We start from the raw sequence: 19,105 nt of genomic DNA, 5'->3' as shown, positions 1-19,105 counted from the left end.
CGGCAAGAGGAGACGGTAATGGCGGCCGATCCGCGATAGCACGTTCGCAACCTCATCGTCTTCGCGGACAGCTTGCGCCACCTGGCAACACTAGGTGGCATTATTCCCCCCTCCGAAAAAGAAGGGCATCGCAGTGGTGCCGCCAGCAGCGTAGGCGCGCTAAGGTTCAGAAGGGAAACAGAGAAGAACGCGAGGAAAACGGAGCACACACAGAGTCACAACGGAGGGCCGCTAAGCCGTTATCGGGCATAGTACGGCTTAAGCCGCACAACGTGCACAATGTCAGAGCTGTTGGGCTGTCGACGTCTCGGTTGCGCGGCACCGTCGGGAACCACTTCATAGGTAACATCACTGATACGCCGTAGCACTTTATAGGGGCCAAAGTACCGGCAGAGTAGTTTCTCGGACAAGCCCTGGCGGCGGACAGGTGTCCACACCCAAACTTGTTCACCGGGATTGTAGTCGACCTGTCGGTGTCGAAGGTTGTAACGGCGCGCATCAGTGCCCTGCTGCTGGCCGATGTGTACGCGGGCAAGCTGACGGGCTTCTTCAGCGCGTTGGGCAATTTCATGAACATCGGGTGCGAGTTGGTCGTCATCGAGGCATGGTAGCATCGCGTCAAGCATGCTCTGGACTTCACGTCCATATACAAGACGAAAGGGAGTAAAGCGTGTAGTCTCCTGGAGGGCCGTGTTGTACGCAAATGTGACGTACGGTAGCACCTCATCCCAAGTTTTGTGCTGAACGTCTACGTACATTGACAGCATGTCCGCAATGGTCTTGTTTAAGCGTTCGGTTAGCCCATTGCTCTGCGGATGATAAGCTGTGGTCTTGCGATGGCTAGTGCAGCTCAACGTAAATATATGGTCGATTAGCTGCGCTGTAAACGCTGTGCCTCTGTCGGTAATAACGCACGAAGGGGCTCCGTGCCGCAAGACGATGTTTTGCATGAAAAAGGCGGCGACCTCTGAAGCTGTGGCACAGGGTATCGCCTTGGTCTCGGCGTAGCGAGTCAAATAGTCAGTAGCGACTATGATCCACTTGTTTCCTGAGAGTGACAACGGAAAAGGACCGAGAAGGTCCATTCCTATTTGATCGAACGGAGAGCGGGGTGTAGTAACGGGCTTGAGAAAACCCGCCGGCTTAAGCGGTGGCGTCTTCCGGCGCTGGCATTCACGGCAGCTTTTTACGTACCTTTGGACATCGTCCGAGAGTCCGGGCCAGTAGTACATGTTGCGTATCCTGGCGAGCGTCCGGGAAAAACCCAGATGGCCTGAAGTGGGCTCGTCGTGGCATGCCAATAAAATGTCGGCGCGAAGATCGGCCGGAAGTACCAGAAGGTAAGCTCTTTCTTGGCCTCTCGAGTTCTTCTTGTATAAGATACCTTCGCGCAAACAGAAAGAGCCGAGACGTCGAGTGAAGTGTCGTGGTAGAGGCATGGCATGACCTTCAAGGTTGTCAATCAGCGGTCGGAGGTCCGTGTCAGCCCGCTGCCGGGCTATTATGTCCGATGCATTAAGTATACCGAGGAAACCGCTGTCGTCGTCGATTTCGGGACCGGAAGAGTCGAGTGGTGCACGCGACAGCGTGTCGGCGTCTTCGTGTTTACGGCCCGACTTATATACGATGGTAATGTCGAATTCTTGGAGCCGTAAACTCCAGCGGGCCAATCGTCCAGACGGGTCTCGCAAATTAGCCAGCCAGCATAGGCAGTGGTGGTCGGTTACGACTTTGAATGCGCGGCCGTAAAGGTAAGGGCGAAATTTCATGGTGGCCCATACGACAGCAAGGCATTCCTTCTCTGACGTAGAGTAATTGCGTTCGGCGCGGGAGAGAGTACGGCTAGCATAGGCTATAACTCTCTCAATGCCCTCTTGGTGTTGGACAAGGACAGCTCCAAGACCGATATTGCTGGCGTCGGTGTGGATCTCGGTGTCGGCCTCTTCGTCGAAGTGTGCAAGAACGGGAGATGTCTGAAGGCGTTGGCGGAGCGAAGAGAAAGCCGTCTCTTGGTCTATTGTCCAAACGAAGGAGGTGTTGCTCCTGGTGAGGCGCGTCAACGGCTCTGCAATCTTTGCGAAGTCCGCAATAAACCGTCGGTAATATGCACAGAGACCCAGAAAACGCTGGACAGCTTTCTTGTCAGTCGGAGTAGGAAAATTGGCGACGGCGGCTGTCTTGTCGGGGTCGGGTCGAACTCCGTCGGCGCTCACAACGTGACCGAGGAACCTGAGCTCTGTGTAACCGAAGTGGCACTTCTGGGGCTTCAGCGTAAGGTCAGCGGAATGGAGGGCTCTGAGGACAGTTCGCAGGCGCACGAGATGCTGTTCAAAAGTTTCTGAAAAAACGACAACGTCGTCCAGGTATACAAGACAACTTTGCCACTTGAGGCCGGTGAGGACAGTGTCCATCATCCGTTGAAACGTCGCTGGCGCAGAGCACAAGCCAAAAGGCAGCACTTTGAATTCATAGAGGCCATCTGGTGTAACGAAGGCAGTTTTTTCGCGGTCCCGTTCGTCCACTTCAATTTGCCAATAACCGCTCTTCAGGTCAATGGATGAAAAGTACTTAGCACGCCGTAATCTGTCCAGGGAGTCATCAATGCGGGGCAACGGGTAGACGTCCTTTTTAGTCACATTGTTTAATTTACGGTAGTCCACGCAGAATCGAAGTGTTCCATCCTTGTTTTTAACAAGGACAACAGGCGAAGACCACGGGCTTTGGGAAGGTTGAACTACACCGTCGTCAATCATCTCCTGAACTTGCTTTTGGATTACTTCCCGTTCTTTGGCGGAAACACGATAAGGCTGCTGGCGGATAGGGCGAGCGTCGTCATACGTAATGATCCGGTGTTGCGTTAGGGGCGTTTGACGAACTTTCGACGAAGAAGCGAAACACTGTTTATACTCCAATAGCAAGTGCTCTAAGGCCAGGCGCTTTCCTTCGGGGAGGTTGCAGTTGATGTCGACATTCGGAACAGATTGGTCGTCAGTGGCGCGCGATGATTGGTCGTCAGGGGCCGCTGCCGCGAACGCAAAGCAGACCGGAACATCCACAACCGCTTCAGCGGTAGCGATCGCAGTTCCAGAGAAAAGGTGCCGGTGCTCTGGAGAAAAATTTGTAACAAGTGTCGCAGACCAGCCAGCGCGAATTGTTAGTAAGCTTCGAGCGGCGCAGATGCCTTGAGTCAGGAGGAGCGAATGATTAGCCTCGGCGACTGCTTCAGCGTCGTGCAACTCAGCACAGGCGACTTCAATCAAAACACTGCTACGGGGCGGAAGTGTGACGCTGTCGGCGAAAACGCGAAGTGCGGCACTGCGTTGGCAGGAGTTGTCGAGTTCGGCGGCTTGCTCTGTGGAAAACATGACGATTCGGTTGCGCAGATCGATAATTGCTCCATACTCCCGCAGAAAGTCGATGCCGAGGATTAGGTCCCGAGAACACTCGCCCAGGACGATGCAGCTGACGACGAACGTGGACTTGCTGATCTGAACGCGAGCAGTGCACATACCCTTGGGCGTAACCAGATGACCGCCGGCAGTTCGAAGGTGCGCGCCAGGCCAAGGGGTAATCACTTTTTTCAGAATGGTCGCCAGTTGTCCACTTAAGATCGAATAATCGGCCCCGGTATCAACTAATGCGCTTACTCTGCGACCATCGATAAGAACGGGTATTTCTAAAGAAACGCGGTTTTTTAACTCTGGTGATGGCGTCGGCGGGTTTTTGTCGGATTGTAGCGGCGACGACGGGAGGTCTTCAGCACAGCGCCCCCCAGCGACCTCGCCCCCGAAGGTCGCGGGTTTCAGTTTTCCCGACGAGGACTTGGCGATCGGCCCGGTGCCGCTCGCGAGAAGCCGGGAGGTGTCGGGGAAGAGCGCCTCGGTGAGGGTGAGCGCGACTGCCGCTGCGCTCGGGATGGATTGCGCTGGTCCGCAAGGAATTCTTCAATTTCAGGGGGTCGTTCACCTTGACGGGGTCTCGGTGAGTCGGTGCGGAAGCCTTGGATGCCGATGCGTCGGTAATAACAATTTCGATAAAGATGACCTGGCTCTCCGCAGTGAAAACAGAGCGGTCGTCGGTTAGGTGTACGCCAAACGTCGGCCTTTCGGAGGGGTGCTCGACGATCCTCGAAGTACTGCACCGGTTGCACAGAGGGCCGCGGGGCTTGAGGCGTGGCGTGAATTGGTGGCGGCGAAGCGGGAGCCGGACGCCTTGCAACTTCGGCGTACGTCGGACGGTGGTAGTCCCCAGGCAGAGGTGGTACGTCGACCACAGGAACAGGGCCCCGGAACGCCTGTTGCACCTCCTCTCGTACAAGAGCGGAGATGGAACCGAGCGCAGGCTGCGACGGGCTACAAAATTTGTGAAGCTCCTCACGCATGATTGTGCGAATAAGTTCCCGCAAATCATCAGGATGCTGTCCGATGGTGGCAAACGATGATGTGACTGCAGCAGCATGCACGGGCCGGTCGTAACTGGCGCAACGCTGTTGCAGGACCTTCTCCATCGTTGTGGCTTCCGAAAGAAATGCAGCAACTGTAGATGGTGGGCTGCGCACGAGGCCTGCGAACAGCTGCTCTTTGACGCCTCTCATTAAGTGCCGAAGTTTCTTCTCTTCAGGCATGGCAGGATCAGCTCTCCTGAAGAGCCGCGTCATGTCCTCGACGTACATTTGTACGCTTTCGTTCGGTAGCTGGACGCGGGACTGGATTGCCCGCTCCGCTCTTTCGCGGCGATCCGCGCTGGTGTAGGCCTCCAGCAGGCGACGGCGAAACTCTCGCCAGGAAGTTAGAACTTCCTCACGGTTCTCAAACCACGTGCGGGCGCCATCCTCTAGGCTAAAGTAGACGTTTCTTAGTTTCGCGGCGTCGTCCCACTGGTTATAAGCAGCCACACGCTCGAAGTGAAGGAACCAGTCCTCCACGTCTTCGAAAAGGTCCCCGTGGAAGGCCTTGGGAACCCGCGGGGTCTGCAAGGTATAGTGGGCAGGTGTAGCACCGGCAGCTTGCGTGAGAATACCGGTGGCTGGTATCATGACTGTCTCGAGTGGTCCAAGCTCCGGTGAAAGTCCCTGCAGCCTCCGGCTGAAGCGGTGTACCGGGGTGTCAATCGGCGCAGGGCTGGCGGCACGGCTCCCTGGAGGGGTTTCTTGCATGGGATACTCGTACCCAGCACCTCCACCAAATTGTCACGGAGTTCTCACGGAGAGACGATTCAACAGCTGGAGTCGGCAAGAGGAGACGGTAATGGCGGCCGATCCGCGATAGCACGATCGCAACCTCATCGTCTTCGCGGACAGCTTGCGCCACCTGGCAACACTAGGTGGCAATATAAGGCACTGTTTGCAGCGTCCAGACGATCCTCATATCCGTGGCGAAAGTAGGAAACTCGTATTCAGAGCTGGCTCTGTTTCGCAACAACGGTTTCTTTTTTTAATTTAGGTCAGCAGAAGCGGGGCCCAGACGATGCGTTTTCCTGTGCGGCAGGTGTACGAAGCGACTAGCGCTGAGTCGTCTATGTAGGTACTAAATGACTCAAAGAATTGAATGCCGCCCTGCCTGCACAAATATCTTTACCGAACTTAGAATTCTCAGCGGCGTCACGGCCGTGTTCTGGACTGTAGCGGCACTACGGAGTAACCATGGCTCGAGGTGCAGCGCTGAATTTCAAAAAGTTTTTTTCTCGCTTAAAATAAAAAGAAGTCTCCGATAAAATTCGCCGAGAAAGACTACAAACTAGCTATCAATAGGGCCACATTTCATATTTCAAATAGAAACGCCTCTGTACGAAATTTGCGGCCGATAATGGGACACAAAACTTTTTCCAAGTCCGGCATTCTTTTCTGAAATATATTGTGTTCGAATGTAGTTTGAGCCATTTAATTAGATAAGACATGTCGTAGAGAGCCGCTGAAAATTATGATTTTGCTCACGAATTCCGCGAAGCAGTTTTAAACAAATAGCAAAAACAGTGCTTCTTCGGGTAAAATGATAAACTAACGCAGCGCGAAAAACCTCATTCTGAACATCTCATGCTGTGCGATAAAAAGATGCAATGAATATGCATTATCTATAAAACCTTATGGAGCGAAGAACTAAATAATATGCTTTGTAAATTTTTTACAGACCAATTGTAAATTTTTTACAGACCAACTGTTGCACTCGCCCACGCAATTCAAAGGGCTGTCGCGTAACCAGAGAATTTTCTCACCCAACGTTTTAAGTGTAACTATTTTAGACGGTTCAGTAAGAGCCACAAATTGGTGGACAAGATATGAGGAAGATGAAAAACAATTCACTTGCAAGTTAATTAGTGAACGTAGGCGAATTTCGCAAGGCAATTATTGTCTAGCAATGTTTTATGCACATCGTCTGAAAGCAAAAGTACATTAAGAAAATTTTCGTGTCTCTACTCCAAGCGCAACATTTAATGACTCGTTCTCAGAGATTTCCGCGCTTGGGTGTTCAATCTTCAACAATAGCTTGAGCATAAATGGCTTCTGAGGCAAGCCTATTTTTTCAATCCAACGCTGCGACGAGCAGCGGGACCCGCGCTTTTTCACTAACGGCGGCGCAACGCATTCTGTAGACGCCATTGTTGACTCATGCCCTGCTCTGGTGGCTGCGAAGCACGTGTGTATGCACCAGGCGGTGACTGAAAGTTTCGCCAAAGTTCGTTACGTTCGGCTCCTTGTTGTCCCTCTGTTCTGGCGCCGAAGACACCTGCAGCGCATCGAAAATGGGAGCTAAAAGCATTTCATACTTAATAAGCCGTCCCACTGACGCACTCCTCTAGTCACAGCTTCAGACGCTATGAGTGTACCGGACACAGTGGACGCTCCATATTCACGCTTTGTGCGAAGTCTGTGGCTCGCCTAGAAAGTGTTCTTAATTTGTTCCTGACGGGCTAAATATTCGCCGTCGATTTCTCTATTACAATTACTTTCTGCTGCAACGTGCATCGTGCGATAATAAAGTGAATATTGTGTTCCGACGTGCAATAAAAATGTTACTCCTCGTTATATTCATCATCATCACCCGTATTACATTCACAGCAGGAAGGCTGGCTCTCATAGTGCACTTCGATTCGTGCGCATCGAGGCTATGAGACTGATCGTAAAAAGTAAAGATGCGAATGGAGAACGTGATACCCCCCCCCCCCCCTATTATTACGCTCCCCCCTCCCCCAGTTACCATAAAGAGATGACGCAGATTGGTTGCTTTTGTCGAAGCTTAGGCTAGCAAACGTCTATCTGTTGAAACTAAAACCCCCGACGCTTCCCTGACAGCCTGGCGACAAAAGAAATCCTGTCTGAACAAGGCCTGAAACTTATCACCTGCCCATGTGAGCTCAGGGCAAAACTTGAAGTAGGTTGTTAATTGTTGCTACCAGTATATTGTACGCAGCTGCACATGCGGTCCTAAGCACTGCCTTCCTTCCGCCTATATTGACTTCATGCGTTTGATATAACCTCCCGAAAAGATGTTCTTACCGTCCCTATGTATATCGCTCTCGTGATAACTTTCGAACGGCTGACGAAGAGATACAGCTGACATCGGGTTACAGCGAATACGGCTGAGAGGAGTGAGCTTAAGATCCTATACTTACCGTATGACCGGTATGCTTGCTTTAATGTACCACACTTCTTAATTATTACAAACAGCTTTCTATTCCTCGGAATGTTTCGGTTGCGCTTTCACCATGAATAAGGTATGTGCTACACTACGTAGAATAATCTCCATTCTGCCTCGAGTAACATTCGGCCCTTTTCGTTCTGAAAAGGCACAGCCCGTGCTCAGAGTAAAGGAAATGTACGGCTTGACCCACACCGAATAAAGAGATAGAGCTGCAGCGGGAAAACCTCCAACGTATCATTTTTCTGGACCAAAAGAGTTAAAGAGAGCCCATTGTGGAAGTGAGATTGGGCTCCTCATTGCCAGCTGCCTCCTCCAAGAGTCACTCGACCCCATCCCCCCGTTGCCCTCCACAAGTGTGGTCTCCAGCCGCCGGCTAATAGCAGCGCTGATGGTTTCGTTTGAGAAACATGTGGTCTCCAGACTTTTTTCCTCGACTGTGCATTAGTTCTGCTTCCTCGTAGGCGTCATGGGTGTAGTTGTTAAATATTCGCCTGGCACACGGGTTGATCAATTTCTCTCGTTCCTATGTTAATTATCTTCTATATGAGCGTTATTTTGTCCATCGGGAGCTAACGTTACGCGTGGCTCCAGCCTCCGCTGTTAATGTTAGGTGGCGAAGGCTGTGGCCGTTCTTGACCAACTAATTTAGTTTTTTAAATTATATGCCAGGCACCATCTGTCGTGGCGTCATCTGCCCGCGTTCAAGAGAAGCACAAAGAGCAGCGAACAAGATCGGGACACACCTTTGGGCGTACTATCAGCACCTGAACATAGTCTTATAACGTCGCTGTTACAGCATGTAGATTATATTTTTAATTAACGCCTTTAAGTGCCTTCCACTGGTGTGGTGAACTGCGCCAACAGGAAGGCGATTCTAGTCTGGCTGTAAGCAAGTCTGAGAACAGGTTTAATAACCCAATTTGCTACTTATTACAGGCAAAATTCATGGAAAAGACAGTCCGGAAATTTTACAGCGGGAAACGAGGGATGGAAGCGTATATCCTAACATGAGTTTGGTGGCGTACGATTTAAATGAGTACTCAGAATAAACTAACCTTCCGGCACAATTTTAGATGGACTCGAAGGGGCAGAAAGTTTCTACTGAGTGGGGTCCCAAACTGCGGATCCGTACTCCTGTTTAGGACAAGAGATTGTTAAAAAGGACAGCAGTCTTGCTGTTTGAGGTGATAGTTCGAAGCTATGGTGTAAAAACCAAGTTCGTGGTCGGCGTTATTCATAATGTAAGAAATTTACGGTCATTAACCAAGGGAATGAGAAGTGCTGACAACGAAAAATGATAAGAATTAACTATACCTGACGGTTTATTAATGCGGCGAGAGATGGCATTACGTACGGTTAAAAAACTACTGACTTTTTATTAACATCTGGAGAGATGAAGCGCTCGTTGCACCTTGGTTCGATATGGTTGCAGTGAGTTTATAATATTAAGGTATCGTTGCTGGTAGTGCTAAATGAATCAACTACGCTGTCGTCAGCGAAGAATCATACGAGGGAAATAATTTAAGTGGAAGATCATTAATGTAAATCAGAAAATGGAAAGAACCGAGTACTGTACATTATAGCACACTAGAAGCATAGGCATGTCAATTAACATATGAGTACTCCTGAAGCTTAGTGAGCAGGCATCATATCGACCCGTGAATGAGGGAGATGATAATCAAAATGAAAGGGAAAGGAAAAGCCGCTTGAGGAGAACTTCGTAGAAGCTTTTGCTAAAAGTCCAAGAATTATACGTCCACAGGTATGTGTAAGATTACACTGGAAGTGATGTCAATAATTAGGAGAGTTAGATGTGCGCTACATGACATATCTTTCTGAAAATCATGCCGACTTGGATCAAATTGATTCAGCGGTAGTTTCAACAGCATGGCAGATGACAAGAGCAGGTGACACATGCGTCAGATGAGCCACAGGTACAGCGTGCGTCGTGTATATAAAACCAACAAAAGGCTTTACAGGAAGTCAGGCTCAACAATGGGTTACTCCGAGGCTGTAGTTTGCGCAGATTATTAATTTAATAACATATATTACATGTCATCCGCACCTCATCCTTTGTTTTCGAGAGAATACCTCTGTTCCTCCTGTGGCGCCAACTACTTTCCCCACGCTAAAAGTCGTCTGAGCGCTGCAGGCACTCACTCCTACATGACGCCGGACGTTATCCATTGACCCAAGCCATGTATTGAATCATAATTTGCGCTCGCATGCCGGCGTCGGTGGTTCAGTGGTAGAATACTCGCCTGCCACGCGGGTGGCCCGGGTTCGATTCCCGGCCGACGCAGCCTCTGTTTTTCTTTCTTTTTTAATATAACCGCACTGTTACCGTACTTCTACGGCTAGAGCCGCTTGAAATCATATTACGCGATAGGGTGCACAGCTCATTCGGTCGAAAAGCCGTTGGCGTAGTAGTAGTCGGCCCCGCGTGACGGAAATAATCGGGGGCTGCGTAAAAAAAATTCTAAAAGCGTTCTAGTGAGTGACGATTGCTTGGTGTGTGACAGGCAATGACGAGTTAATGATATGATTGTAATTAATTGAATAATTGAATAAATCAGAGAAATTGGAAACAGCGGGGTTGAAAGGTGTGAAAATGTTTTGTATGAGAAAACAGTGCTTGCTGATGCTAATTAAGAAAATTTATAGTCGGTGGTTGATCAATCAGTTAATTGAAACAGTTGAAAGAAAATGAAAAATGCGTTCAAAGGTGTCAAACTGCTCAGAATGGAAAGCTTAACCCACTTCGTTATCACTTCACACCCTTAAGGCGGAGCTTAAGTGTCCTTGAAATTTTTTCTTTAAGTGAAATGCTTACTTATAAAAGGGAAAAACAAATTAGCAGGGTATGTGGCAGGGAAAAAAACGTGTTTCGCATTTCTAGTGGCCTAAATTTCCGTGTGGCATTATGTTAACATATTGCAAAACAGCTAACCACTGTGTATATTTCAACGTTTATTCGGCACTGTCCGTCCATTAATAAAAAAGCTCTCTAAAGGAGGTCAACCTTCAGCATACCCGCCCGCACTGTAACACTATGCTATAATGTACCACTCATTTTTTATTATGATTATAAGGGAGCGCTTAACTTCACAACGCAAAAAAACGGACGAAACAATAAGAGATACCGAAACACCAAGAAATAATGAACGACCGACTAGCCCCTTTTAGAGCACTGCTCAAGTATTTTTTACCAAAGGAACATAAACAGATATAAGTCTAACTGCAATGAGTCATACAAAGCCACTGAGGTGAGAGAGTTGAGCACAGAAGACAGCACTGTTGTGCGCAATACTTACTTGTCATGACGCACATAATTTCTGCAAGTTTTCGCCATTTCAGAGACCCCTGATTTGGAGTCAGTGACGCTTACGACTCCAGCTAAAATAATTCAGCTAAATATTAGAGTATGGGGGTGCAAATCGCAGTCCTAGCTGCTCGCATCATGGCCGCATCTGTCATTTATTAGAAACCTCGTATAGCTTGCATCCTTTAAAAAGCATGCTTGATTGAACTACTGCAACGTTGTTCAACAAGTCAGAAAACATGCGTACGCCCTTACGCAGCATTGCACCCGAAGGAGCTACAACATCCTTGCACAACCGTGCACTTTTGAAAGGTGCATGGGTGCATTAAAGGCGCTAACGTGCTCAGCGCACTATTAAAAAAACAAGAAAAAATAAGGACCTAGAAATAATGCCGTCATTACAGTTACACCTTTAAGAGTGAAAATGTTTTTACTGTACAATTTATAGCACACCGGAGGCGACGGGGGACACAGGATCAGAATGTCAGTTTGCAAAACATACCCCTGAAGATTAGTGAGCAAGCATCATATCCACCCGTGAATGGGGATATGATAATCAAAATGAAAGGGAAAGGAAAATACGCTTGAGGAGAATTTAGTAAAAGCGTTTTTAAATATCTAAGAACAATCCGACTACAGGTCTGTGTAAGATAGCACTGGAAGTGACGTCATTGATGAGTAGAGTTAGTTGTGCGCCACATTACATATATTTTTGAAAATCATGCCGACTTGGATCAAAATAATTCACTGGTAGCTTCAACAGCATGGCAGGTGATGCATACGTCTGATGCGCTACAGGTACAGCGTGCGTCGTGCCTATAAAACCAACAGAAGGCTTTAGGAAGTCCGGCTCAATAATGAGTCACTCCGAGGCTCCATTTTGCGCAGATTGTTCAGTCAATAAAATACAGTAAGTATTGTCCGCACCTCATCCTTTGGTTTCGGGCGGAGACTTGTCTTCCTCTTGTGGCGCCATCTACTTTCACCACGCTAAAACTCGTCTGCGTGCTTAAATCACTGACCTACACGAAGCCGGACATAGTCCATTGACCCGCGCCTTGTATAGGAGAATTCTGCGCTCACACATCGGCGTCGGTGGTTCAGTGGTAGAATAATCGCCTGCCACGCGGGTGGCCCGGGTTCGATTACCGGCCGACGCATCCTCTACTTTTTTTTGTTTCTTGAACATAACACTTCCACCATTATTCGGGTGCTCTAGCAGCTTGAAGTCATATTTTTAAATAAAATTATGATTTATATCAGAGCAAAGTAACTCCCCTGTGCTTCTGGCAGCTAAAAAAAAAAAGCTGCGTACTGTTAGTCTCGTTAATTTCTGTGTGGCATAACGTTATAAGATTACAAAATGGCTCGCCAGAATGTGAGTTTCAACGTTTGTTCAGAAACAATATTTAAACTTCGCTGAGTATAAGGATTTCCGATGCGCGGATTCGGAACCATTAAGGCATTAATCACATGAAAGCACCTCCGAGATCCAACTGTTCCTTTTGCGCCTTAATCATGGCATGCAGGCGCAAACTGAATGCAGTTAACTAATCACAGGCTGCGATGGCCCGGTCGAATTAATGGTGCAATAATTTTGTATTACTTCAGCAAAGCGTGATGCAAAAAAATAAAATCGACATACTTCTTCCCGGTCACGCTTTTAATTTGGCCAAGACATTATAAATGACGTTCTTGTTCCGATTTGTGTTAGTCGCCAGCGAATGACCTAACTTCCTCGAAATTCTGCTCTTGTTCTTATTACCACTACATCACGCAGGACGCCTCACGGACAAGCTGTGTTATGAGCTTTCCCTCGGTAATACAATATTAAAACAGGAAGGTTTTTATGAGAATGACGTTACGGATTTGTGCTCGACGTCTGGTCAAGCGGTCAAGCCTACTTATTTTTCTCAGAAAGACGCTTTGATACACATTAAGCGCTTCCTTGTTCTCCAGCACTTCCACAACGCTGTGGTCGTTCATTAGTTCCCACGTTTTCCACCGTCAAGTAATTCGCGCTTTCGGACGACATTTTGATGAGAGTGAGGAATTTCGCCCTGACTATAATAAAGACACCACTGCTACTGATCTTTACACTTGTGGCATGTATCCGCTTAAGTAGGTTTCATTTAAAATATCTAACAGCGAAGTAGAAAGCTTTGATCAAAAATCTGCAGCACCTTTCGGTATACTTTAAGAATCTACTGCTGTTCACTTACACTTTTGTAAAGCTGTTCATGATTCAACTGCCATCAAAATCCCGACCGGGAAGTCTCACATGAAATATTATAGGAAAGTGCGAGAACCGCTGTCTAACATTTGTGTCGTCAGCCAGCACTTTGTGGCTAAATGCAAGCGTCGCTGTTTGTTGCCGTCCCGCAGGCCATGTGAATGTCAGTCGTTTATTTTTATAAAGCACCGCAGAAACTAAAATAACTGCTTTACATAACAAGTGTTCGTCCAGTACTCGAACACGTTTGCGCGGTATGGGACCCTCATAGCTCTAATCTTATAGAAAAGCTGGAACGCGTCCAAATCCGCGCTGCAAGATTTGTTTGTGGAAATTAAAACTTCCGTTGCAGTGTTACATTAGTTAAAGAGAACCTTGTTTGGAAAACACAAGCACACCGCTGATTAGCAGCAAAATTACAACTTTTTTTCCCGATTTTACTCTGATCTCAAAAGAATAAGAACTTGTACATTTACCCTCCCCACTTCATCTCTAAACGATGTCATCCCGAGCTGGAAGTTCTTGAAATGCGCTGTCTTACTGATGTATACTTTAATTCATTTTTTCCGCATGCTTCCGCACACTGGAATAGGCTTCCCAAGAGCATTGGTGAATGTAAGACGTGTTCAGAGTTTTACTCTTTATTGTGACGCAGTCTGCAGTGGATTAATATCATTCCGTTTAGTTCATATCTTTTGGCTGGCATTGCGCTGCATGTGGCAGTGTACCCTTGTACCGTTTCCATTTCTGTGTTGTAATTTTGCACCGCGGTACACTGAAGGCCGTTTGCCGTCGAGATGATTTATCGGTGTTACGTATTTTGTTAGGTTTTTGCTTTTACCAACTGTGCTTAGCTTTTTTAAGTTTTTGTTACATGTTCATTTTGCTCCAATCGTTCCCTCCCCCCCTTCCTCCTGCAATAATGCCGTTGCGGTGCCACAGGTACTTTTATCAAAAAATAAATCAATAAACGTCACGTAAAAGTCAGGAATTTCAGTATTTTGTCACGTGTAGCTCCTACATTGCAGAATTGTAAAAAAAAACTCTCTTTAAGAGAAAAATTACGATTACAGCGCAAGAACAATTACATACCTCTCATACACCAATGCAGCGATTATCAGCAGTATTTGATGTATTGAATGCCTTATACTGTCCTCACGCGTGCACCAACCTCAGCGTATTAAATTGCGTAAATGCGATCCTGCGCAAGTACAAGAGCCGCTCGCCTACGGTGTAGGTAGGTCTGCAGTTTATGAAGACGTTGAGCTAACCGTTGGAACTCGACAATTGGCATAAATTTGCCGCCCGTCGCCTGCAGCCCGCACGCCGCGCAATACCTAAGCCTTTTCAGGTCGGAGTGCGGGAATGCTGTTGGCAGGGTTCCGAAATGCCGCGCCTACAGCGGGGTGAGAACATGCCTCAGCCACGTATTATCGCACAGGGCACACGTCTTATCATCGATGTTTCCTCTGAACACTCGCTTTGTACTGCGCTGTGGCGACAGAGTCGCCGAGGCATTGCGACCTTGGCCTGTGCCATGCCCGCGGCTCAGTATCGTGGTAGGCCGCGCCTCTCGCGCCACCTGCCCTGAACCTCTGGGTCGCCTCTTTTCACGGCTTCGAAGGCGCACGTTTCGGGGTGCCGGAAGCACCGAAGTCTGGGGCGTCGGCTTCCCGAGTCCGCACCTCGGGGTTCTGAAGAGCCGTACGTTGGCTGGCGACCGGACGTCCTTGCCGCGTGCGCTTCTGAAGGGCCGCTGGCGGATGGCTGCTCCTGGGCTGCAGACGCCGTTCTTCATTATAGAGCTGGTGCTTCTCGCTTGGCTGCCGCGTCCCGAGCCGCGCTCCTGCTTTGGACCGTTCGGCCACTTCAGTGGCATTTCTCGAACTTATGCTGTTTTTGTTGCGGTCCTTTTCAGTGATCGCACATACACACGAGGCGAGACATTGCGGGATGAATGAAATCAAATCATCATATAAACAAAATAACAGTATGTTAATATACTAACGGCTAAAAATTTACGTTATAAGTTAGTGTTTAATTGACGAAAAAAATGGTTTGACTCCATACGGTAATGAATTTCAAACTTTGATGAAAAAGATCCATCGGTTTGTGAGCTAAGGTATGTGCGAACCATGAGCAACCAAAAAATTCCATGAAGCGAGAAGCGTCTAAGCTGAGAGTTTTTAATGGCAATGATAACAATTATTTGCAGGGCCTTACAGTAATTTAATACGCCATAACCGAAGTCTTCAGTGCGAAGGTGTAGTTGATCATGAATACTAGCGGCATTAGGTTGATGGTACAGCGGGGGCGTAAAACGACGTACCCAAAAGCAATACTGTCAACCCAGATGGTGTTATTTTCCTTTTCTTAGCTCTTACTGTGCGTTGAGGATGGGCCACGGGCTGGCGCCCAAAGACTGAACTCTTGGATGTTTAGAAGGGGATTTTATTAGTTCACCCTAAACCTAGGTGGAGTCCAGAACGTCCAAATTTTCAGGACAGTCATTAAGAGAACTGTATCCTTTGGCATGTGGCGATGCATAAAACACTACGGCACCTTTGCAGTCAGGGAGTGTTCTCCGGTAACTTCTCTTCGCGGCATGTAGTAAAGCTTTGCGGGGTCTGTAGCAAGGCTGTCAATCACTTCTGTAAGTCCCGCAGTGAGGCATTCCCTTATCGTCTTGTCATAAATTTCGGGTTTGTGACCATTGCTCGAAAGTCGACATATGAGCTTCGTAAGTGCCGTGACGGCTATCTCTTGGTTGTCGGAAAGTTCGGCTGCCTGCTTCCACGGTAGTGCGACTTTATACCTTCCATCGCGAAATCGCATACCAAGCCCAAATTCTCGCATGTCTCACAAGCTGATTCACGCTTAACATCAGGATCAAAGATTCCCAAGCTTTCGAGTTTCCAAAAAGAGCAGAGCCATTCGTCCCTCTCAAGTACATTCGCTCGCAACACACAAACCATCATCCGTGACGCGCCTGGCTCTGCTCTCAAGCACTTCGTAATACGTTGGAAATTCCATCCGAGTTTGGACTCCAAAGCTGTTAGTGACTAAGTCGTGTCACGTCTGCAGACTTGGCCAGTCATAACGGTCCACATCTGCTAAGAGTTAATAAGTACGCCAAACCATCTCGCGTGGCGATGTTGGAATATAGCAGCTCGCCTGCGATGGTGTTGCTATCTGCTTAAACGATGCCATAAAGGACGAATCCATGGGCGTCTCTTCTATGGCAAATGTGAGGGACCTGAATGGCACGTAAATTGACCTCAGATTCTAAACACTGGCTTTTCAAGCGCAGTTCTACAATGCGTAGCTTGTTAGCCACCTGGTGAGAGGTGTTTGCAACGTATTAAGGGCAATATTTACATATAGCCCGCAGGCTTCAACTGCAAATGCCTTAACATCGCTCCAGTGAAGAAATCTCGCTCACTGCAACCATCGAATATTTGTCTAATATAGCGACTTGCGTTTCCGCCCACTGCACAGGCACAGAACGCTTGCAAACGCACGCATGAGTGCGATAAGAACGGCTCATTCGACCTGCTCTGTACAAAAGATGTGCAGAATGTCGTGTCGGTTCTGATTTGGGCCTCACCTTCACCAGTGTTCCGGTTCACGTCAGAGTTGCACGTAAACGAAACATGCCGACCCTTTCAGGTGGAGCAGGTAATCCTGCGACGGCAGTCTCGTGCTCGATGTCCCTTTGTGATACCGCGGAAGCAGCACATGTTCTTATAAAGAAGTTCTTTCTTCTCCGTAAGCGAAGCTTGACGCGCACGACTCTGTGAAGTGGTCAGTCGACTGACAATACACGCAGCCCTCGACGCTCTTTGGGGAGTTTCCATGAAGGACAGGCGAGGAAGGTCTGTCTGTTGGCTTTTTTAATTCCGTGTTTGCTGAATTCGAGACAGCTCTCCACTTTTGTACAGAAGAATTAACAGTGATACCGTATAATACCGTATACGGTGTTTACCGTGGCCGCAACGATACCGGACACGTAAATCTGGTTGCATCTTGCGTCAGTAACAAAGTGATAAAATGATGTTGCAGATGGTTCCACCATAAACAAGCAAGTATTACAAAGCTCTCTGTAAATATTATGAACTCACGGCGGATTTCACTGGTCGTCGTTTCTTGCTCCGCGGCGGAGTATGCGAATTCTAGTGGCCGATATGCATTGGATTCGTTAGTTCCACTGGTCGTTTTGGTGCATGCACCTCGCTCCGCCACGGAGCGCTATGTCTTGATCCACCGGGAAGCACGGGATTTAGCCCGGACTACTGGGGTACGGCGCCATCATTCCGGAATGGTCAGCCGCATTAGCTTGCTTTTACCATGTTTTCGTGCTTTTACCATGTTAACTTCGTGAAGCGTGACAAGGGACCTTGTGTATTTACTGGTGCAAATAACAGCATAAGGGAATACATGGGCCTCTATGAGAGCTTTGTCAAGAGAAGCCCAAGACAAAGGTACGCATTGAATTTAAAGGAGTAGTGTACTGCATTCTAATTATAGCGTTTTCCTGTCGCCAAAGGCGTAGAATGCGGCGAGAAGCTGTCATTCGCTAAACTGGTTCTCCGTAAGGAGCTGCAAGATGTAAAACGTACAACGGCAAAAAAATATGCAGCACGTGTCGACATGTGCCAGCAACAGATTAAGGTGCATGTGACTATTTTAACCTCAGCCCTTTTGTTTCTTTCTTACTAGCAGAACTTGGAAACGTCCAATTATTCCGCATTATTTGAAAGTGTTTCGATGGATTTCAACGTCTACAAGTAAGTTCACTTAAATATGCATCGAGCATAGCAACGGCTCAAGCTAGCGTTACTGTATACCGCTAACGCTGCGACTCCATCGGGTGCCAACATGGAGGCAGCTATGCATCTACGCTGTTGTGCAGCGTTAGAGCCTACCGTTACAAGGCTGCAGGAGAGCCGTCGCTGCAACAGGAATGTTTTTTTTAATCAAACGACTGAAGACAAATAAAAGAAAAGCGTGCGTCGGCCGGGAATCGAACCCGGGCCAACCGTGTGGCAGGCGAGTATTCTACCACTGAACCACCGACGCTTTTCTTTCTTTATTGTATGAATATACACAGCAGTAAAATATCGTAGTTGCCGTGCCCCTTGGCAGACAACCGTGTCTAATGGACTTTCATTAGAACAAGTTGGTCCATCAGACTCAATACATCATCCGCATAGTCCTGCTGCTTCAGGACTGCTCTTAATTTATACATATGTTCGACAAAATAATCACATACCGATCGTGCATCCAAGTCACAATGTCTAAAAGCCATTCTACTCCTCCAAATACTGTGAAGGCCCAGTAACATAATCTGGTCATACTGTGCAACATCCCTTTCATTGGTCAGGTACCGAATTCCGCGCGGTGTCAATGGCAAGTCTTTTTTTGGGGGGTTCTTTGCAAAACATCTCAGTAGAACACCGCATCCCAACAATCCAGGAACACGTGTGCTACCGTCTCTGGCTTTCTACACAAGAAACAGCTTGAGCCCCAAGGAACAAAAAGGCCCTCTTCCTTTAGCCATGTTTTAACTGGTAGAGTTCCTGTATGCAATTTGAAAAAGAATGTTTTAACGCCAGGTGCAACAGTCATCTTCTTAACTCGCCTGAGAACGTCTTTTCCAGAGCCTTCCCAGTGTAAGGTTCTGTACAGTGGAGCTGGAAACAACTGCTCAACAAGATCCTTGTATAGTCGCTTCGGTGTTACACTGGCTAAATACTCTATAGAGAACCGCACTTGCAAAATCCTGAACGACCAGATAACCCCTCGCAGGAAGCGAGACACTGTGTACCTCCGAACATTGCACGAAGAGACAATGAATTCTGGAAATGCACTAGATAGCATGGTTTGTATGAATGTTCGCAAAAAAGCGTCATT

The 19,105-nt window shown here is 48.0% G+C and overlaps 3 non-coding genes across 3 annotated transcripts; 2 read left to right on the top strand and 1 right to left on the bottom strand.

Moving 5' to 3' along the window:
• The first annotated feature begins 9,868 nt into the window (after positions 1-9,868).
• Positions 9,869-9,939, top strand: TRNAG-GCC (transfer RNA glycine (anticodon GCC)). The gene has a single exon. It is a non-coding gene; the product is annotated as a tRNA-Gly (tRNA).
• Positions 9,940-12,048: 2,109 nt separating this feature from the next.
• TRNAG-GCC (transfer RNA glycine (anticodon GCC)) lies at positions 12,049-12,119 on the top strand. The gene has a single exon. It is a non-coding gene; the product is annotated as a tRNA-Gly (tRNA).
• Positions 12,120-18,200: 6,081 nt separating this feature from the next.
• Positions 18,201-18,271, bottom strand: TRNAG-GCC (transfer RNA glycine (anticodon GCC)). Its single transcript has one exon. It is a non-coding gene; the product is annotated as a tRNA-Gly (tRNA).
• Between the last annotated feature and the right edge of the window lie 834 nt (positions 18,272-19,105).

This window comes from Amblyomma americanum, chromosome 4, assembly GCF_052857255.1.
Source record: "Amblyomma americanum isolate KBUSLIRL-KWMA chromosome 4, ASM5285725v1, whole genome shotgun sequence".
Classification (NCBI taxonomy): domain Eukaryota; kingdom Metazoa; phylum Arthropoda; class Arachnida; order Ixodida; family Ixodidae; genus Amblyomma; species Amblyomma americanum.
This window is presented reverse-complemented; position numbering and strand designations above follow the sequence as displayed.